Raw genomic sequence first — 10,307 nt, 5'->3', positions numbered from 1 at the left:
TAATTAAACAGCAGGTGCAAAAATCAGGTCATATGGCTTTGATGTGCCCCGTGCGAGGATGACAAGGAGACAATGATTCTAATATGAGAAATTTGCATACATTTGCATCGGATCGCAGAGAGCACTGGAGCACTCTCCCACTTTCATATTTTATTTCTAGGAAGTTGAATACGATTTGAATGAACGATTCCTATTGTAGACACTGCGGAAAAACACAAGAAAGGTTTTAGCGTTAACGTAGACGGCTATGGCTGACCCTTCCTGAGGCACTGTGAAATGCAGCCACCATCACTGAGAAATGAGGCACCTCTCAGAAGGGAAAGGAACTGAGGGTGAAGAGAAAGGAGAGAAAGAGGCACTGCATCTCTGCACCTTCAGTCTCTCACAGGAGGTGAAGCATTGATTAGGACCTTCCTTCAGGGGATGTCCCCAGGGTGAGACACATTCCTTCTCTTTGTCCCATAGCACTACAAATTCTGAAATACAAAGATTGAAAAGGAGACTTTTTCAGATTCAGCAATTAAATTAGCATCTTACAGAAATCCTTTTGCCTTGTACTAGACCCTGCCTTGCCTTTGATAATAGCAACTCGGAAGGAGCTTGGGATGTGTTGCCCAGGTAGGAGAACACACAGTAGGTGAGCAATCACAGCCAACACCAGCACCATCTAGAGGCGGCTGCTACAGGGGCACTGAGCTGCAGGAGATTTGCCCAGGTGGAATCTCGCTAGCCCCTTCTCCATCAGGGCAGGTGCCTTTCAGGTTCCCAGCTCCTCCCCAAGGACTGGTCTGGACTTTTGGCCACATGCAGCCTGCATCTCAGGGCCTTCAAAGCCGGGGTTCTGAGACTACCCAAGTTTGTTCCCATCTTTGTGACCACCTTCTCCTGGGGGGAGCTCCTGGGACCCTGTGCATGACACAGTTATCTGCTCAACATTAATTTTAAAGGATGTTATGAGCAGATACGATATCAGAAGAAAATATGTGATGGGTTTTTAGCAATTATTTTTGATTATTTATCAAAATCAAGTCAGATAATTATGTAAATTTGTGTTCCATCAGGGAAGTCATATTTTAAATGTGCAAATCTTAATTCTTATTACTCTGAAGGGTGACTTTTCTTTAAGTCAAAATCCAGAAATATCAGCAAAAGCTAATTAAAATTTTACTTCTCAGAATGTCCCAAGTCCTGAGAATGTTGCCCAATTCATAACAAGCCAGAACCAGAGATGCCTAGATTCTGAATTTCCCCTTCTACCAAGCAAAAGTCATCATGAAGACTACAATACATAATGACCTAATGAGAAAACATCCAGGAGTGCACCACCTAGCCCTGCCCTACATGTCCATGGGGCATCTAGCACCTGGTACACAGCCAGGCCCTGAATGAATGAATGAACTAACGAAACAACAAGCCATGTCCTCCCACCCCAGGGCACCCCCTGACTGCTCCACCTGGAGGGTTAGGATTCTTGATCTTCCTTTCAGATGGTGGACTGTTTACAGCTGAGCTCTCCATCAACGCTGGCTGAATCCCTCCCGTCTTCAGAGCCAGCCAGCCCTCTCAATTTCATCAGGCCACCTGATGCTCCAGAGGTTCTCAGGAGGCCAGGGCAACATCTGGAATAGACTTGGAAGTGGCGCATCCAGACCCTTGTCAACATGACAGAAGAGAAAATATACAATATGAACTGCGCACATTGATGAGGGCTGCGGAATTTCTCAGCGGAGGCTCAGGCAATTACCAGTCTTCAGTGGGGCGGCTCTTGATGAGCTGCAAGCTAGAGCTTCTCCAGAGTGAAGCCAGCTATTAGAGAAAGACTCTGACACTCCAAAGAATTCTGCACTAATGGCTTCTTTGCCAAATGCTGGTCTGACAGCTGCATTCAAGGCGAGCCAGTCAAACAACAGAGCTCACCTTCAATGTCTCATCCTCTGTGTCTCACATCTCATAGGAAAGCCCAATTACTTTGTAGCCTTGTTTTGTTGAAGGTGACTATTATACTTCATGAATTCTTTGGTCCTGGGAGCTGTTTTTCCTTCTTTTCACGATGATCTTCAATAATTATCTTCTATGTGAACAGACACACAGCACTCTCCCTCATCCCTTTGTGATGGACAGACAGCATTGCACTCCAAAATGACTCTTGCTCTTGGGAGACCTCACAGGTGCAGATGACTGCGCAGTCACTGTTCATACCTGTGTTCATAACTACAAATTCTACAGGGTGCACAGGCAGACTTTTTCTATCCCCAACTGAATTTATAACCAGTGTTCCTACTCAGCCTGGTGGAGAAGCAGGTGAGTAGGTCTAAAGAGACTGTGGATGAGGACCCACATGCATGTGGACAGGAGGACAAGTTCAAGAGCAAAACACCAGGAGGTTACAAAAGAGCCCACATAGGAATTTCAGCATGATGTCATTCCTTCCAAGTCCTCTTCCCTCCCTTGTTCTAACATGAGCTTGGCCGAGGTCAGTACAGACTTGCTTTCTTCATCAGGCCCCTAACGCTCCTGACTGAAATTTGCTAATGAAATGAGATTCATTTAAGGTCCAAATGGGAAATTTGCATTATTAATTATAAATGGCTCCAGCTTATATGAGAGCAGCCATATCACCAGTCATCAGAGAAATGCAAATTTAAACCACAGAGAGATATCACCTCACTCCTAAATTGACCGTGATTAGAAAGACAAGATAACAAGTGTTGGCAGGAAGTGGGGGAAAGAGAACCCTTGCTCACTGCCCTGGGAACATATGAAAATTATGGAAAGTATGGAGGCTTCTCAAAAAATTAAAATAATGTTAGCATGTGACCCAGAAATCCTACTACCCAGTGTATCCCTAAAAGGAATGAAACAGTACGCCAAAGAGACATCTGCACCTAAGCTCACCTAAGCACTCTTCAGAACAGCCCCCTGTCCAGTCCAGCCACATGTCCACCATACACATGGGAACACTAGTAAGCCTTAAAAAGATGGCAACTTCTTTAACAACAGAGATAAACATGAACCTGGAGGGTACTATGGTACGTCAAGTAACTGAGAGATCCTTGTGGAGCAGAAGGTCATGTTCGATCAATAACTACAATTGCATCTCACCCACCATAACAAGCCTAGGATTCAGAGTAACTCTTGGGGATTCTCTGCAGACACTTCCTGATTTCATGTTCACTTCTGGTTGAATATGACATCTGAATAAGGTTGAAAATGACAGAGAGATATGAAGGGTCTGAAACCGCATTCATAATAATTTAATTTGAGCAAAGATCCAAATTTAAGTGTGATATACAGAAAGCCCAGGACATCTATTTCAGTAGAAAGCAGGCCACACAAGGCCAGGGCTTCTCCTGTCATTCACTGCTATGACCGTGGTACTCAGAGGAAGGCCAGGTTTACATGATAGGCTCAAGAAAGATTTTTACTGGTTCTTTTTAGTTATACATGACAGTAGAATCCATTTTGATGTGACTATACGAGCATGAAATATGTCTTATTCTAATTAGGACCCAATTCCTATATATGCACATGATGGTGGGGTTCACTGTGGTGTCTTCATGTGCATACATAGGAAAGTCATATCAGTTTCATCCCTTTGTCTTTCCTTTTCAACCCCACTTCCTTCCCTCCATACCCCATTGTACAATCTACTGAATTTCAGTAGTGTGTTAGCTTCCACATATCAGAGAAAACATACAACCTTTGGCTTTTGGGCACTGGTGTATTTCACTTAGCATGATAGTTTCCAGATCCATCTATTTACTGGCTAATGTCCTGAGGTCATTCTTTATGGCTGAGTAATATCCCATTGTGTATATATACCACATTTTCTTTATCCATTCATTTGTTAAAGGGCACCTAGCTTGTTTCCATAGACTGGCTATTGAATTGAGCTGCCATAAACATTGATGTGTCTGCATCTTATAGTATGCCAATATTAAATCCTTTGGATATATATTGAATAGTGGGATAACTAGGTCAAATATGGTTCCATTCCAAATTTTTGGAAGAATTTCCATATTGCTTTCCAGAGTGGTTGCATCAATTTGCAGTTCCACTAGCAATGTATGAATATACCTATTTTCCCACATCCTCACCAAAATTCATTGTTACTTGTATTCTTGATTATTGCCATTGCAACTGAAGAGAGATGGAATCTTGGTGTAGTTTTATTTTGCATTTCTTTAATTGCTAGAGATATTGAACACTTTTTCATATATTTGTGGATCATTCATATTTCTTCTTTTCTGTTCCATCCTTCTATTCTGTTCCATTGGTTTTCTTGCCTGATTTGGTGCTAATACCATGCTGTTTTTGTTATTATACTTAAGATCTTGTATCTTAATGCCTCCTGCTTTGCTTTTCTAAGGATTGTTTTGGAAATTCTGAGTTTCTTATTTTTCCAAATAAATTTCATGACTACTTTTTCTCTTTTCATGAAGAACATCATTGAAATTTTTTTTGGAAATGCATGGAATTTTTATAGCGCTTTTGATTGTATGACCATTTTAACAATATTAATTCTGCATACCCAAGAACATGGAAGATCTTTCCATCTTTCCATCTTCCAAAGTCTTCCTTAATTTATTTTTTTAGTGTTCTGTATTTTTCATTGTAAAGGCTTTCTCCTCTTTTGTTAAATTATCCCAAGTTTTTTCTGATTTTTTTTTGGTTGTTGTTGGTTGGTTGGTTGTTTTTTGGTGAAAGGGATGGTTTCCTAATTTCTCTTCCAGCTCATTATTCATTGGAATATAAAAACACAAACTATCTATGAGTATTAATTTTGTATCCTGCTACTTTTCTGAATTCATTTATGAGTTTTAGAAGTTTTCTGGTAGAATTTTTTTGGTGTTCTAATTATAGAATCATGTCATCGGCAAATATAGATAGTTTTAGCTCTTCTTTTCCTATTCATATCCCTTTAATTTCTTTCTTTTGCCTAAATGCTCTGGCTAGAGATTCAAGGACTGTGTTGAATAGAAGTGGTGAATGGGGCCATCCCTGTCTTGTTCCTGTTTTAGAGGGAATGTGCCGCAGTCCAGCTGCAGCAAAATAACCGGGGGGTGACGAGCAACTTGTGTACATTGATACAGCAGGAGAGGGAGCCGTTTATTGTAGGACAGGAGGCGTATATATACATTACACCCAGCTTATCTTAATTAAAATAAACTGGATACAGCAGTCAACCAATAAGGAATCTGCACACTTCATGGCTCGCTGGCGTTACTTCACAAACCACTCCCTCTGGCAAAATGCCAGGCGCCATCCTGACTTGTTTACAGACTCTAACATTTGCCAGGCACTATCCTGACTTGTTTACAGACCTTAACAGGAATGTGTTCAGTTTTTCTCCCTTTAGAATGATGTTGATACTGGGTTTGTTGTATAAAGCCTTTACAATGTTGAGGCATGTTCCTTCCATCACTATTTTTTCTAGTGTTTTCATCATGAACGGATGCTGTATTTTGTCAGATGCTTTTTCTGCATCCCTTGAGATAATCATGTGTTCTTGTCTTTAAGTCTATTTATGTGATGAATTACATTTATTGATTTATATATATTGAACCAACCTTGAATAGCTGGATTAACCTCACTTGATCATGGTGTACTATATTTTTAATGTGGATTTGGATGCAATTTGATAGTATTTTATTTAGAATATTTGTATCTATGTTCATCAAGGATATTGGTTTGAAGTTTTCTTTCTTTGATGTGTCTTTGGTTTTAATATTGGGGTGATATTAGCTTCATAGAGTGTGTTTGGAAGAGTTCCCTTCTTTTTCATAAATAATTTGAGAAGGACTTGTATTAGGTCTCCTTTAAAGGTCTGGTAGAATTCCCCCATCTGGTCCTGGGCTTTTGTTTGTGGTGGTGGTGGTAGCCTTTCAATGGCTTCTTCAATTTCATTATCTGAAATTGATATGTTTAAATTTTCTATATCCTTCTGGTTCGATTTGAATAGGTCATATGTCTCTAGTAATTTATTGGTGTCTTCGAGATTTTCTGATTTATACGAGTATAAATTTTCAAAATAGCTTTTGATTATTCTCTGTATTTCAGTAGTGTCTGTGGTGATATTGCCATTTTCTTCATAGATTTTCATACTTTGTGGTTTTTATTTCTCTTGATTTGGTTGGCTAAGGGTTTATCATTTCTGTTTATTTTTTCAAAGAACCAAATTTTGATTCATTGATGTTTTTGAATTTTTTAAAAATCTTGATTTCACTTATTTCCTGTCTTCTGATGATTTGGGTGTTGATTTGTTCTTCTTTCTATAGGCCATGAGATGTAATGTTAGGTAATTTATTTGGTATCTTTCTATTATTTTAATGTGTGAGCTCAATGCTATAAACTTTCCTTTTAGAACTGCCTTCTTAGTGATCCAGAGATTTTGATATGTTGTATTATTATGCTCATTTACATCTAAGTACTTTTTATTTTTCACCTTTGATTGCTTCTGCTGCGCATTCATCATTCAATAGTAAATTATTTAGCCTCCAGGTATTAGAATAGTTTCTATTTTTTTAATCATTGATTCCTAATTTCATTTCATTGTAATTGGATAAAATACAAGGTTGTATCTCTAATTTTTTTTATATTTGTCCTAAAATATATCCTATTTTAGAAAATATTCCATGTGATGCTGAGAAGAAAGTATATTAAGTCACTGATAGATGAAATATTATATATATATATATATATATATATATATATATATATATATATATCTGTCAAATCTAAATGATTAATTCTATTTTTTAGTTATGTAGATCTTTATTTAGTTTGTGTTTGGATAATCCGTCTAGTGATGAAAGAGGCATCTTAAAGTCACCCAATATTACTGCTTTGTGGACTATTTGATTATTGAAATTGAGAAGGGTTTGTTTGATGTATGTAGATGCTCCATTGTTTGGGCCATAAATATTTAAAACTGTTATTTCTTCTTGTTGTATGACTTCCTTAAACAGTATGAAAGGGCCTTCTTTGTCTCTTCTAATTAACTTTGGCTTGAAGTCCACTTTATCAGGTATAAGATTAGAAAGCACTGCTTGTTTATGAGATTCATATGAATGATAAGATTTTTTCCAATTCTTTTACCTTCAGTCTGGGGGTGTCTTTGCCTGTCATTTTAATTTATTTCTAATTTTAAATTGAATTAGAGTTTCCTTTGATATGCTATTTTTCTAGTGTAGCTTCACCCTCTGCTAGTTTTCATTTGTACTCTCCATTTCTTCTTCATGAAATATTTTGAGTATGCTTTGTAGAGAAAGCCATCTTTCTAGTTGTGAATTCTTTTAGCTTTTGTTTATTACAGAAGGTTTTCACCTCATTTTCAAATCTGAAGCTTAATTTTGCTGGATATAATATTCTTGATTGGCATCTTTCAGAGTTTGGTATGTATAATCCCCAAACCTCCTAGCTTTTAGGATCTAGAAAAAAAAAAATCAGCTGAGATTGAGATTGGTTTACCTCTAAGTGTGACCAATCATTTTTCTCTAGCCACCTTTACAGTTCTATCCTTATTCTGCATGTTTGGCATTTTCATAATAATAATATGCCTTCAGATAAGTCTGTTGTAATCTTGTATATCTGTAGTTCTTTAGGCCTTCTGTATTTAATTTTCAATATCATTCTTAAGATTTTGGAAATTGCAAGGTGCGGTAGTGCACACCTGTAATCCCAGCAGCTCAGGAGGCTGAGACAGGAGGATTGAGAGTTGAAAGCCAGCCTCAATAAAAACAAGGTGCTAAGAAATTCAGTGAGACCTAGTCTCTAAATAAAATGCAAAACAGGGCTGGAGATGTGGCTCAGTGGTCAAGTGCCCCTGAGTCCAATCCTGAGTAAACCCCCCCACACACAAGAAAAACAGAAGTTAAGAATAAAATCAATTAAGAGAAAAGGAGAAGTGATTGGAGGGTAGAAAATGGTTTATAGTTTCAAAATATGAATAGGGAAGAGGTGAAGTAGGTTGTGTTGTTTATGAGAGGGAGGAGAAAAATAGATGTAAAATATCAAAGGAAGAGTGAAAGAGAGAACATAAGTTTTGGCTGTTAGCAAGAGAAAAGAGAGAAAGAGAACAGAAATAAAGTCGTGAAACAAACAATACAAAACCAAACCAAAATATACTAATCAAAAACCCCAACCCTCAAAAAACAGAGGAAAGAAAAATAACTACCTTCAAGAGATGCTAGAAATGAGAAGGAAGAAACAAATATGTATGTGCATAAATGTCCATGCATGATGGGTACACATTCAAAAAACAGAAAGAAAGAAAAAGAAAATGGTAAACGTGAGTATAGGCCCCTGTCTGTGCTGAGCTCTCTTTCTGTCTCTCAGCTTCCCTTCTTGGCAGAATGGCGTGGGGTCGCAGGGGAAGTGCTGTCAGCTCTGGGAGGTGAGTTTCTGGAAGTGAGGCTCCAAGGCGCGGGGTTTAGGTCCTTGTGTTTCCCTGTGTGTGGCGTTATCAGGTGTTATTAAACCAACGTACCTCTAGGACTGTACCCAGGAGTCTCCCCAGGGCTGCACCATGGGATGGGGGAGCCAGTCCTCGTCACTTCTGTTTTTTTTGTTGTTGTTGTTGTTTTTGTTTTGGTGGATTCTGCCCTGCTTGGCCTCCAGGGCTCTGTCGCCAGCACCCTCCCATCTGCCCATTGGAACTTTGGAGCTGCTGCTGCTGGTCCTGCGTGCTGTGGGACTCAAAGGAGGAGGGAGGCGGGCTCTCTCCGGTCTTCCTGACCAGTGTTACCCCAGGAAAAATTTTCTTCATGCCTGAAATTCTCCAGATTTACTAGGCTCAGTGTAGACGGCGTGGCTGGTGTCTGCGGGACTCATGTGTTGGACTCAGTCCCAAACTCACAGACCTGAGCTCCTCATCTCAGTTGGCTCCATGGCACTGCAGGCCTCCCAGTACGGCTCCAGCTTTGGCTCCCTGTGCGCAGCTGGCAGACCCAGCGTGTCTTTCCTGCACCACTTTTACCAGCTGAATATCCTGGGTGGGCCAGGGCAGGCTGCCCCTCCCATCCCAAGATTCTCCAAGCTGAGAGTGTCCGCAGCACTTCTCAGCCTTCCTGGCCTCGTGGGCTGGTTTCCTCAGCTCCTTTCCTGTCCAGTTCTGTTCCTTTTGCTTGTCTGATGCACGGTCTCCAAGGTTCTTTGTTCAATACTGAGCATCAGTGATGTCCCCTTTCATCCTCCTCACAGAGAAGCAGTATCCCACAGCTTATTCCTGGGTCATGGAGCTGTGAGAAACACCACTTCCCCCTACGTCACCATCTCAGGGTCGACTTTATGAAACCTCCCCTCGAAACATCGTATTATTGAATGTTTCATTTTAGTACACCATTAGATTTACAGGAAAATTGTGGAGACATTAAAGGGAGTTTCTCTATACCCCCTCCTAGGTTCCCCTAATACCAGCATCTTAAATTAGTTTGGTAGGTTTGTCATCATATTAATTGCAATGAGCCAATGTCCGTGCATTGTTGTTAGCCCATGTTCATAGTGCATTGGCATTTCTTTAGTGTTTACCCAATGTCTTCACTTGTTCTAGAACCCCATGGAGGATCTGTCACATGACATCCATTTGTATCTCCTTAGGCTGTTGCTGGCCCGGACGTCGCTCAACCTTTCTGTTTTGGGGCGAGCTCTAGATTTTTGAAGAGCCCAAGACTGTGCAGAATGTCCCTCAGTTGGGGCTGTTCTTGCATTTTGTTTTCATTTGGTTTGTTTTCTTGGGGACACTGTGCTTTGGGAGGACGAGGGCAGAGGTGAAGCACATTCCTACTCCATCATGCAAAGATGAATGCCCTCATGATGACTTCTTGTTGCAGATGTTGACCTGACCGCAGGCTGACATCATGAAGGTCAAGTTTCTCCTCCACAGAGTTGGTCATTTTCCCTTTGCACACTGTGATCTTTGGATGGAAGTCACGGCACCAGCCCATGTTCAAGCAATGGGAAGGAGCACCCTGCTTCTCGAGACTTAAAACCTACGTAGACTCTTTGGAATTCTTCTGCATGGATTTGTCTTTTTCCCCCACTTACTTATTTATTCAATTATTTACTTACACCACGAGGATTACAGGATATTTGTTGCATGGTTTTTGTTTACAATGCAGTGCAATCTCATTTAATCTGTTGCTCATTTTTTCCAGGCTTCCCAGACGGGAGCTCTTTCATTTGTTCCGAGAATCCGATGCTTCTTCCATTGGAGAATAGTATTAGAAACCAAGCCCAGGGCCTCGGTGTGCTTGAGGTCACCGAGTGTCACTGCTCCCAGTCCGCCATAGCTGACAGAGGTGGAGAAA

The sequence above is a fragment of the Marmota monax genome, unplaced genomic scaffold (genome assembly GCF_021218885.2).
Source record: "Marmota monax isolate L192 unplaced genomic scaffold, Marmota_monax_Labrador192_F-V1.1 WCK01_AAM20220418_F8-fsc00010, whole genome shotgun sequence".
Lineage (NCBI taxonomy): Eukaryota > Metazoa > Chordata > Mammalia > Rodentia > Sciuridae > Marmota > Marmota monax.
The sequence above is the reverse complement of the archived record's forward strand: the minus strand, read 5'-3'. Positions refer to the sequence as shown.